Below are 9,676 nucleotides of genomic sequence, written 5' to 3'. Positions count from 1 at the left end.
TCTTGGGCTGATGATGATGAGCAATACAAGGGAGAACAGCCTCGTGAGGGTTTGTTCTTGGCTGGGACGATGAACTGCTCGGAGGAGTTCAGTCACCTTTTTTTTCTATCTCTCTGCTTTCCTCCGACCGACCCCTTGCTGTGTGGGTGGCTGGTCCTATTTATAGAGGCCCCGGTCCTCTTCCCAAATATCGAGCGGGAAGGAAGCCAACAATGGCGGGCTAATTTGAAGGGGGACAACAAGTATCAGCTATCCTGACAAAAGTAGTCTTCGCCTGCGCAAAGCTCTGGTGATGACGCCGTCTTGGGCTCCACGGTGACCTCCGTCTCGTAGTCTTCCTGGTCTTGGTCTCGTTGCACCGAAATGGCAACCTTTGCCTGATGCCTCGGTACTCCGCGGCTGCGCTTGCCCCCTTTGCACCAAAGAGGAAAGGAGGACGCTGCGCGGACTGGCACCCGCCTGGCGCCCTGAGTCATCATGGTTTGCGTCATGGGCACCTCGTGAGGTACCCCGCCTTGATCTCTCCACCTCCTCATGAGCCAGCCTGACGAGGCCGTGCCTGAGGAAGCTTCGCGTCATCCGCCCCGCGAGGCTTGGCCCCTCGCGAGGGTCTTGGGTTTGTGTTGGTGAAGATGGGCCATGCTGGGCCCCCCTTTGAGCCACGCCGCTGGCCGCAGGCAGGCAAGTCTGGGGACCCCCGTTCCCAGAACGCCGACAGGGGTCACATTATTAGAGAATGATGTGATGGACAAGACCCATCTGTTAGCTTACCACTATGATCGTTTAGTTTATTGCTATTGTTTTCTTCATGACTTATACATGTTCCTATGACTATGAGATTACGCAACTCCCGAATACCGGAGGAACACCTTGTGTGCTATCAAACGTCACAATGTAATTGGGTGATTATAAAGATGCTCTATAGGTTTCTCCGATGGTGTTTGTTGAGTTGGCATAGATCAAGATTAGGATTCACTACTGCAGGATGCTGCTAACGCGACACTACGATCAAAGACCCTTCGACGAAACTGTGTGCGATGCAATAATTGCAAACGGTGGTGTAAAAGAACTGTCAAAAAAGGTGCAAAAGATTTTTGATGGCGGAGCCATCAAACACGGTTCAGATTTTAGTTGCGTGTGCGATCCAGGGCATACAGTGCAGTCCAATGAATTGTTTGCGATGAGGCGGAACAAAAGAAGCGGGCAGCTGATGAAGACGTGTTGATGTGTGATCCGAGTGAACCGTATGATGTGTGATATACATCATACGGTTCACTCGGATGAACTGTTTGTGATTAGGGAACACAAAAGAAACGGTCAGCCATATCAAGGTGTGTGTGATTGAGGGCATACACTTCAGAAGGATTAACTGTTTGCGATTAGGCAATAGAACAGAAACGGGTCAGCCAGATCAAAGTGTCTGCGGTTGATGACATACACTTCACATGGATGAGCTATTTGCGATTAGCCACAACAAACTGAAACAGTTAGATAGATCAATGTATGTGCACTAGACGGGCACACGCATTATAATTTGAAGAAGCGTGCACGATGGTAATAATGAGTGCACACGGTTGTTGGAACAAGATGTGTGCTGACATTGCCTATTTCGATGCACCCTATGGTGCAAACGCCATGTATGCGGCCGAGAAGGCATACGTGCCCACGTTACGCATTTCGGGAATAGTGCCGCACTTATAACCGTCAGTAAATTTTGAGCATGCGTCTCGTCACATTCCAAATTGCAAACCTGTTCCCACCGATCAAAACCTAAACGGTTTCCCACTTAGGAGCATATTACTACTCGGTTATAAATACTACTACTCCAAGATGATTGCACATTCCTCCTCAACTCCTCATCCACAAAAAACAAAGTCATTCATCATCGTTCCCTTTGCGTCTGCCATGGACAAAATGAGTTCTAGGTCAAGAGATTGCCACCAGGGAGATGCGAGCATGGAAGCGGAAGCACGAGAGATGTCCCGCCTCACCGCGAACGCAGCCGGAGCATGGCCAGCCGTAGCAGCACAGGGGTCCCGCCGTGCCGCCAAAGTAGCACGCAGGTCCCGCCGTGCCGTCGATGCGGCAGACTGGTACGGCCGCGCCACGGAAGCAGAAGAGATGTCCCGCCGCACCGTGAATGCAACAGAGATGTCCTCCCGCGCCGCGGCAGCCTGGGAAAATGTCTCATGGGCAGGCGAGGACTCTTACTAGCGCATGCATGCGATCGTCCATAGCCAGATGGATCAGATCTCTAGCTGGGCGAGGTTGCAGGACGACATGAAAGCCTCTTTTGCCGGTGTCATCCGGCAACTAAATGAGAGCAATGCGAAGCTTCGGGCCGAGCATGACCTGCTAAGGGCGAAGACCGTCGGAAGTGCGGAGCAGCAGGAGGAGTACCAGAAGTATGGTGAATGTTCAGATTACTACAGAATGTCCTGTTTAAGACATATTCTGTTTTTGATGCATAGTTTGCTTGTTTTGATGAAACTATCGATTTCTATCAGTGGATTAAGCCATGGAAAAGTTATATTACAGTAGCTACAATGCAAAAACAAAATATGAATTGGTTTGCAATAGTACTTAGAGTAGTGATTTGCTTTATTATACTAACGGATCTTACCGAGCTTTCTGTTGAGTTTTGTGTGGATGAAGTGTTCGAAGATTGAGGAGGTCTCGATGTGAGGAGAAGGAGGAGAGGCAAGAGCTCAAGCTTGGGTATTCCCATGTCACCCCAAGTAAATATTCAAGGAGACTCAAGCATCTAAGCTTTGGGATGCCCCGGAAGGCATCCCATCTTTCTTCAACAAGTATCGGTATGTTTTCGGATTCGTTTCATTCATGCGATATGTGCAAATCTTGGAGCGTCTTTTGCATTTAGATTTCACTTTTCTTTGATGCACCATGCTGGTATGAGATAGTCCATGGTTGATTTATAGAATGCTCTGTGCACTTCACTTATATCTTTTGAGTATGGCTTTATAGAATGCTTCATGTGCTTCACTTATATCATTTGAAGTTTGGATTGCCTGTTTCTCTTCAGATAGAAAACCGCCATTTGTAGAATGCTCTTTTGCTTCACATATATTTGTTAGAGCGTGGGCATATCTTTTGTAGAAAGAATTAAACTCTCTTGCTTCACTTATATCTATTTAGAGAGTTGACAGGAACTGGTCATTCACATGGTTAGTCATAAAATCCTACATAAAACTTGTAGATCACTGCATATGATATGTTTGATTCCTTGCAATAGTTTTGCGATATAAAGATGGTGATATTAGAGTCATGCTAGTGGGTAGTTGTGGATTGTAGAAATACTTGTGTTGAAGTTTGTGATTCCCGTAGCATGCACGTATGGTGAACCGTTATGTAACGAAGTTGGAGAATGAGGTATTTATTGATTGTATTCCTTATGACTGGCGGTCGAGGACGAGCGATGGTATTTTCCTACCAATCTACCCCCTAGGAGCATCCCTGTAGTACTTTGTTTCAATGACTAATAGATTTTTGCAATAAGTATGTGAGTTCTTTATGACTAATGTTGAGTCCATGGATTATACGCACTCTCACCCTTCCAACATTGCTAGCCTCTTCGGTACCATGCATTGCCCTTTCTCACCTTGACAGCTGGTGCAAACTTCGCCGGTGCATCCAAACCCCATGATACGATACGCTCTGTCACACATAAGCCTCCTTATATCTTCCTCAAAACAGCCACCATATGTAGCTATCATGGCATTTCCATAGCCATTCCGAGATATATTGCCATGCAACTTCCATCATCTTCATACACACGACTTGAGCATCATTGTCATATTGCTTTGCATGATCGTAAGATAGCTAGCATGATGTTTTCATGGCCTGTCCATTTTTATGTCATTGCTACGCTAGATCATTGCACATCGCGGTACACCGCCGGAGGCATTCATATAGAGTCATATATTTGTTCTAGTATTGAGTTGTAATATTGAGTTGTAAGTAAATAAAAGTGTGATGATCATCATTATTAGAACATTGTCGCATGTGAGGTTATCAAGATAAAAGTGGTCAAAGAACCCCCCCCCCCCCCAAAAGAGAGAGGCCAAAGAAGCCTACAAAAAAGAGAAATAAAACAAAAAATGAGAGAAAGAAGAGAGAAGGGACAATGTTACTATCCTTTTACCACACTTGTGCTTCAGAGTAGCACCATGTTCTTCATATAGGGAGTCTCTTGAGTTATCACTTTCATATACTAGTGGGAATTTTCATTATAGAACTTGGCTTGTATATTCCAATGATGGGCTTCCTAAAGTGCCCTAGGTCTTCATGAGCAAGCAAGTTGGATGCACACCCACTTAGTTTCAGTTTGAGCTTTCATACACTTATAGCTCTGGTGCATATGTAGCATGGCAATCCCTACTCCTCGCATTGACATCAATTGATGGGCATCTCCATAGCCCGTTGATTAGCCACGTTGATGTGAGACTTTCTTCCTTTTTGTCTTCTCCACACAACCTCCACCATCATATTCTATTCCACCTATAGTTCTATATCCATGGCTCATGCTCATGTATTGCGTGAAAGTTGAAAAGGTTTGAGAACATCAAAAGTATGAAACATTTGCTTGGCTTATCATCGAGGTTGTGCATGATTTGAATGCTTTGTGTGGTCAAGATGGAGCATAGCCAGACCATATGATTTTGTAGGGATAACTTTCTTTGTCCATGTCATTTTGAAAAGACATGATTGCTTTATTAGTATGCTTGAAGTATTATTGTATTGATGTCAAATGATAGACTATTGTTTTGAATCACTCATGTCTTAATATTCATGCCATGATTAGATTACATGATCAAGAATATGCTAGATAGCATTCCACATCAAAAATTACCTTTTTATCATTTACCTACTCGAGGACGAGCAGGAATTAAGCTTGGGGATGCTAATACGTCTCCGTCGTATCTATAATTCTTGATTGTTCCATGCCAACATTCTACAACTTCTATAAACTTTTGGCAACTTTTTATACTATTTTTGGGACTAACATATTGATCCAGTGCCCAGTGCCAGTTCCTGTTTGTTGCATGTTTTTTGTTTCGTAGAAAATCCATATCAAACGGAGTCCAAACAGGATAAAAACTAACGGGGATTTTTTTGGAATATATGTGATTTTTGGGAAGAAGAATCAACGCGAGACGATGCCCGAGGGGGCCACGAGGCAAGGGGCGCGCACCAGGGTGCCAGGCACGCCCTGGGCCCTCGTGGACACCTCGTAAGGCGGTTGGTGCCCTTCTTTCGCTGCAAGAAAGCCAATATCCAGATAAAAATTGTGTCCAAAATTCAGCCCAATCGGAGTTAAGGATCTCCGGGAATTTAAGAAACGGTGAAAGGGCAGAATCAGGGAACGCATAAACAGAGAGAGACAAAGAGACATATCCAATTTCAGAGGGGCTCTCGCCCCTCCGCCGCCATGGAGGCCATATACCAGAGGGGAAACCCTTCTCCCATCTAGGGAGAAGGTCAAGTAAGAAGAAGAAGAAGGGGGCTCTTTCCCCCTCTCTCCCGGTGGCGCTGGAACGCCGCCGGGGCCATCATCATGTGACGGAGATCTACACCAACACCTCCGTCATCTTCACCAACATCTTCATCACCTTCCCCCATCTATCTACAGCGGTCCACTCTCCCGCAACCCGCTGTATCCTCTACTTGAACATGGTGCTTTATGCTTCATATTATAATCCAATGATGTGTTGCCATCCTATGATGTCTGAGTAGATTTTCGTTGTCCTATCGGTAATTGGTGAATTGCTATGATTGGTTTAATTTGCTTATGGTTATGTTGCTGTCCTTTGGTGCCCATCATATGAGCGCGCGCGTGGATCACACCATAGGGTTAGTTGTATGTTGATATGACTATGTATTGGAGGGCAAGAGTGACAGAAGCTTCAACCTGGCATAGAAATTGATGCATACGGGATTGAAGGGGGACCAATATATCTTAATGCTATGGTTGGGTTTTACCTTAATGAATGTTTTTAGTTGCGGATGCTTGCTAATAGTTTCAATCATAAGTGCATAGAATTCCAAGACAGGGATGACATGCTAGCAGTGGCCTCTCCCACATAAAACTTGCTATCGGTCTAGTAAAGTAGTCAATTGCTTAGGGACAATTTCGCAACTCCTACCACCACTTTTCCACACTCGCTATACTAACTTTATTGCTTGTTTACTTAAAACAGCCCCTAGTTTTTATTTACGTGCTCTTTATATTCTTGCAAACCTATCCAGAAACACCTACAAAGTACTTCTAGTTTCATACTTGTTCTAGGTAAAGCGAACGTTAAGCGTGCGTAGAGTTGTATCGGTGGTCGATAGAACTTGAGGGAATATTTGTTCTACCTTTGGCTCCTCATTAGGTTCGACACTCTTACTTATTGAAAGAGGCTACAATTGATCCCCTATACTTGTGGGTTATCATGCCCCCTTATCACGGGATTCTTATCAATATGCCTCAAGCTCCAGCGCCCGGGTCTCGATTTCTTTCATTGCTACCAAGCCTTCTAGTCATGTCTTGGTCCAGCTCCCAAGGCAGGTGGACGGCCTCCTCGGTCACTGAGGAAGATATCGTGAAGCTCCGGGAGGCTAGGTACCTGACTACGGAAATCCCCCACAGGCTTCTTGCCAAGGGGCAGGTTATCCCCACATCTAAATCTAGCGAGAGGGTTGTATTCATCTCTCACTTCCTCTGCGGGCTAGGGTTCGCTCTCCACCCCTTCGTTCGTGGCCTTATCTTCTATTATGGGCTAGATTTTCACGATCTAGCTCCGGACTCCTTTCTCCACATTTCAGCGTTTATCGTTATGTGTGAAGCTTTTCTCCGCATCCCCCACACTTCGGCCTATGGCTCAAGACCTTCAATATGAAGCCAAAAATAGTCGACGGGGAGCAGGCGGAGTGCGGTGGTGCTATGGTGAGCAAGCTCGCCAATACTATCTGGCTAAAAGGCACCTTCACAGAAACCTCCAACTTATGGCAGTGGGAGTGGTTCTATATCACCGAACCCCACGGTACCAAATGGGCAGCCATGCCTGCATTCTGATCTGGCCCTCCATTGCGACTCACATCGTGGATTAATAAGGGGTTTGACTGGGGATCAACTGATGAAGTGCAGACGCTGCAAAGTCGTATCCAAACCATCCTCGAAAAGGACACCGGCCTCATTAACGTGATCCAGGTGATGCTAGTCCACCGGATACCCCCGTGTTAGCGACGGCCTCTCCGCATGTGGGAGTTCAATCCGGAAGGACCGCAGACCCTTCAGCAATTCTTCGACACAATGCACAGAGGGATGTGGAAACTATTCTTCAAGACCCGAAAGCAGTGGCCGGACACATCCGAGGACATCGGCCTCGACTGCAACCATCCGGATACCTTGGTAAGCACCCAACTTCTGAACACAACTCGTTTGATTATCCCATAGCGATGTACTAAGAAACCAATCTTCGACCAGGGCTGGATAAAGAAGGCAGAACGAATTGGGTGTTCGGCTCCACTTCTCGAAGACTCAGCTGATCCTATGTGAATGAGGATGCTGGCCCTGGCGTCGTATCAAATGCCGGCGAGGGAGGACAAGAAGAAGAATAAGAGGGCTGAAGGTGGCCTCCACTCTAAAGGTATACTGGATGCTACGTCCGGGGAGACTGAAGCTCCCTCTTCTGAAGATGAAGACAAAGGGGAAGAAGAAGAAGGGGATATCCCTTCCCCCATGGGAAGAAAAGGATTGCCTCCGAAGACTTGGAAGTGGAGGCACCCAAGAGAGGGAAGATATGCCTGTCAGATGGTTTGGGTTCGGAAGCCGATGTTGACGCATGTCTCCTCTCTAGGGACAACCCTTTGCCGAATCATAAGTGAACAAGGATGCTCTAGACATATCCCATTCTTTTCGGTTTGCAAGGGTAACATTTAAACCATATGTTTGCAGTCCAGCCCGCTATCTACCTCGATAGTCCTCCTAATCAGGGGACTTGCCTCCGAAGATGATGGAAAGCGAGACGCCTCCACAAGATTCATCGCCCCTAAGGGCGGACGACTTCCAGGTGTCGTCCCAGAGGATCTCCCCTGACCATCCAGCGACGTGGGGGACAATGCAGATAGCGCCCGAAGGTGATACTTCGACCGTCAAGGGTCCAGGGGAGGCAGCCCCCATGGGGACCAACAATGAGGCCCCCGAACTATTCGATTTACAGTCGAAGACGATTCTAGGGTTGAGTAAGCGTACCCTTTTGAAGGGAGTCTGTACTCTCGCAGCATCCTCTGGGAATCCGGAGGTGCGGGATACACTGATGTGCACATTGCAATGTGCGTCCATCTCAGAGGAACATCGTACCTTAATGGGTACGGTAGTTGAGAGGATTCTGTCCGCAAGAAGTGGATTGAATGAAGCCTTCACGAGCCTGCTGAGAGGTTTTGAGGTATGCAATGTAATATCTTTAACCGCTCTTTTCATGCAAAAATGCGCCTGTGTATAGATAGTAGCCCTTGAGACTCTGGTCGGTTTCCATAGGGAGGCGATCAGAGGATAAAAAAATATATGCTCAGGAAGTAACATAATTAATTTGAAAACAGGCTGCTATGTCAAAGGCGACTGCCCAAGCTGCGGAAGTTGCAGATTTAAAGCATAAACTTGAGTTAGCTGATGAGGATTTACCCTCATTAACAGGCGGCTTGACAAGGCACAAGGTATGTTCTGGGACAGCACGCTTATGCATGTATAATAGTATGAGGACGAAGCTGAAAATTATACATTGTGACATGCATAACTGTAGATGGTGCTGCCGCGGTTGAGACCCTTCGGGCCGAGCTTGCCCAGGCCAAGGAGCAGGCCAGAGTGAGTAATGCGGCTTCCAAGAATGTGGCTGTTGATTTAAAGGCCGAATAGGCCACTCGGCGCCAGTGCGAGGAGAGAATATCCCATGGAGCGAGAGCTAAAGGATGCCACTTGCAAATGCAAATCACTCGAGGAGGATAATAAAGCCAAGGCAGCCGAACTCGACATGGCCTTACAAGAGGCGAGAGAAGCACGGTCTGAGTCTAGAGCGGCTTGGGAGGAGATCCGGCAAGATGGGGAGATAGCGGCTGGTAAGCCCTTTCTTTTACAGACTAAGTTCGGCGACCTGAAGTATGCTCTGCCTAACCAATTGTGGAGTTCTCCAGATGCGTTCTTGGACCCGCCGAAGAGTGTCTCCGACGCGGTGCAGTTCTTCCAAGTGCAGGAAGGACATGTTGCGGAGAAGCTTTTCTGGTCACAATTCAACATGCCACGGCGTCCGGCGTTGCTGAACGAACAGATGGCGCAGTGGGCCGAGCTCCACAAGATGTCCGGAACTGCCATGAAGGACGTCGTGGTCCGGCTATGGCCGGCTGAACCCATTCCGAATAGCTATTTTGGTCTGGTGCAGCGACTTGTCGATGCAGTGCTGCGTATCGACACCGTCAAGCGGTCGGCGTGCATAGAAGGTGCCCAGATGGCCTTTGCCCGCGTCAAGATGTACTGGGCAAAGATGAAGGCCACCGATGTTGCAGCTAAGGGCCCGCCCGGAGGCAAGGACCATCGCACGCCGGAGCATTATTTGGAGGATGTCCTAGAGGGCGCCCACTTGATAGATTGTCAGTGCTCGAAGAATATTATGTTCAAATA

This window comes from Triticum urartu, chromosome 1, assembly GCF_003073215.2.
Source record: "Triticum urartu cultivar G1812 chromosome 1, Tu2.1, whole genome shotgun sequence".
Lineage (NCBI taxonomy): Eukaryota > Viridiplantae > Streptophyta > Magnoliopsida > Poales > Poaceae > Triticum > Triticum urartu.
The sequence above is the reverse complement of the archived record's forward strand: the minus strand, read 5'-3'. Positions refer to the sequence as shown.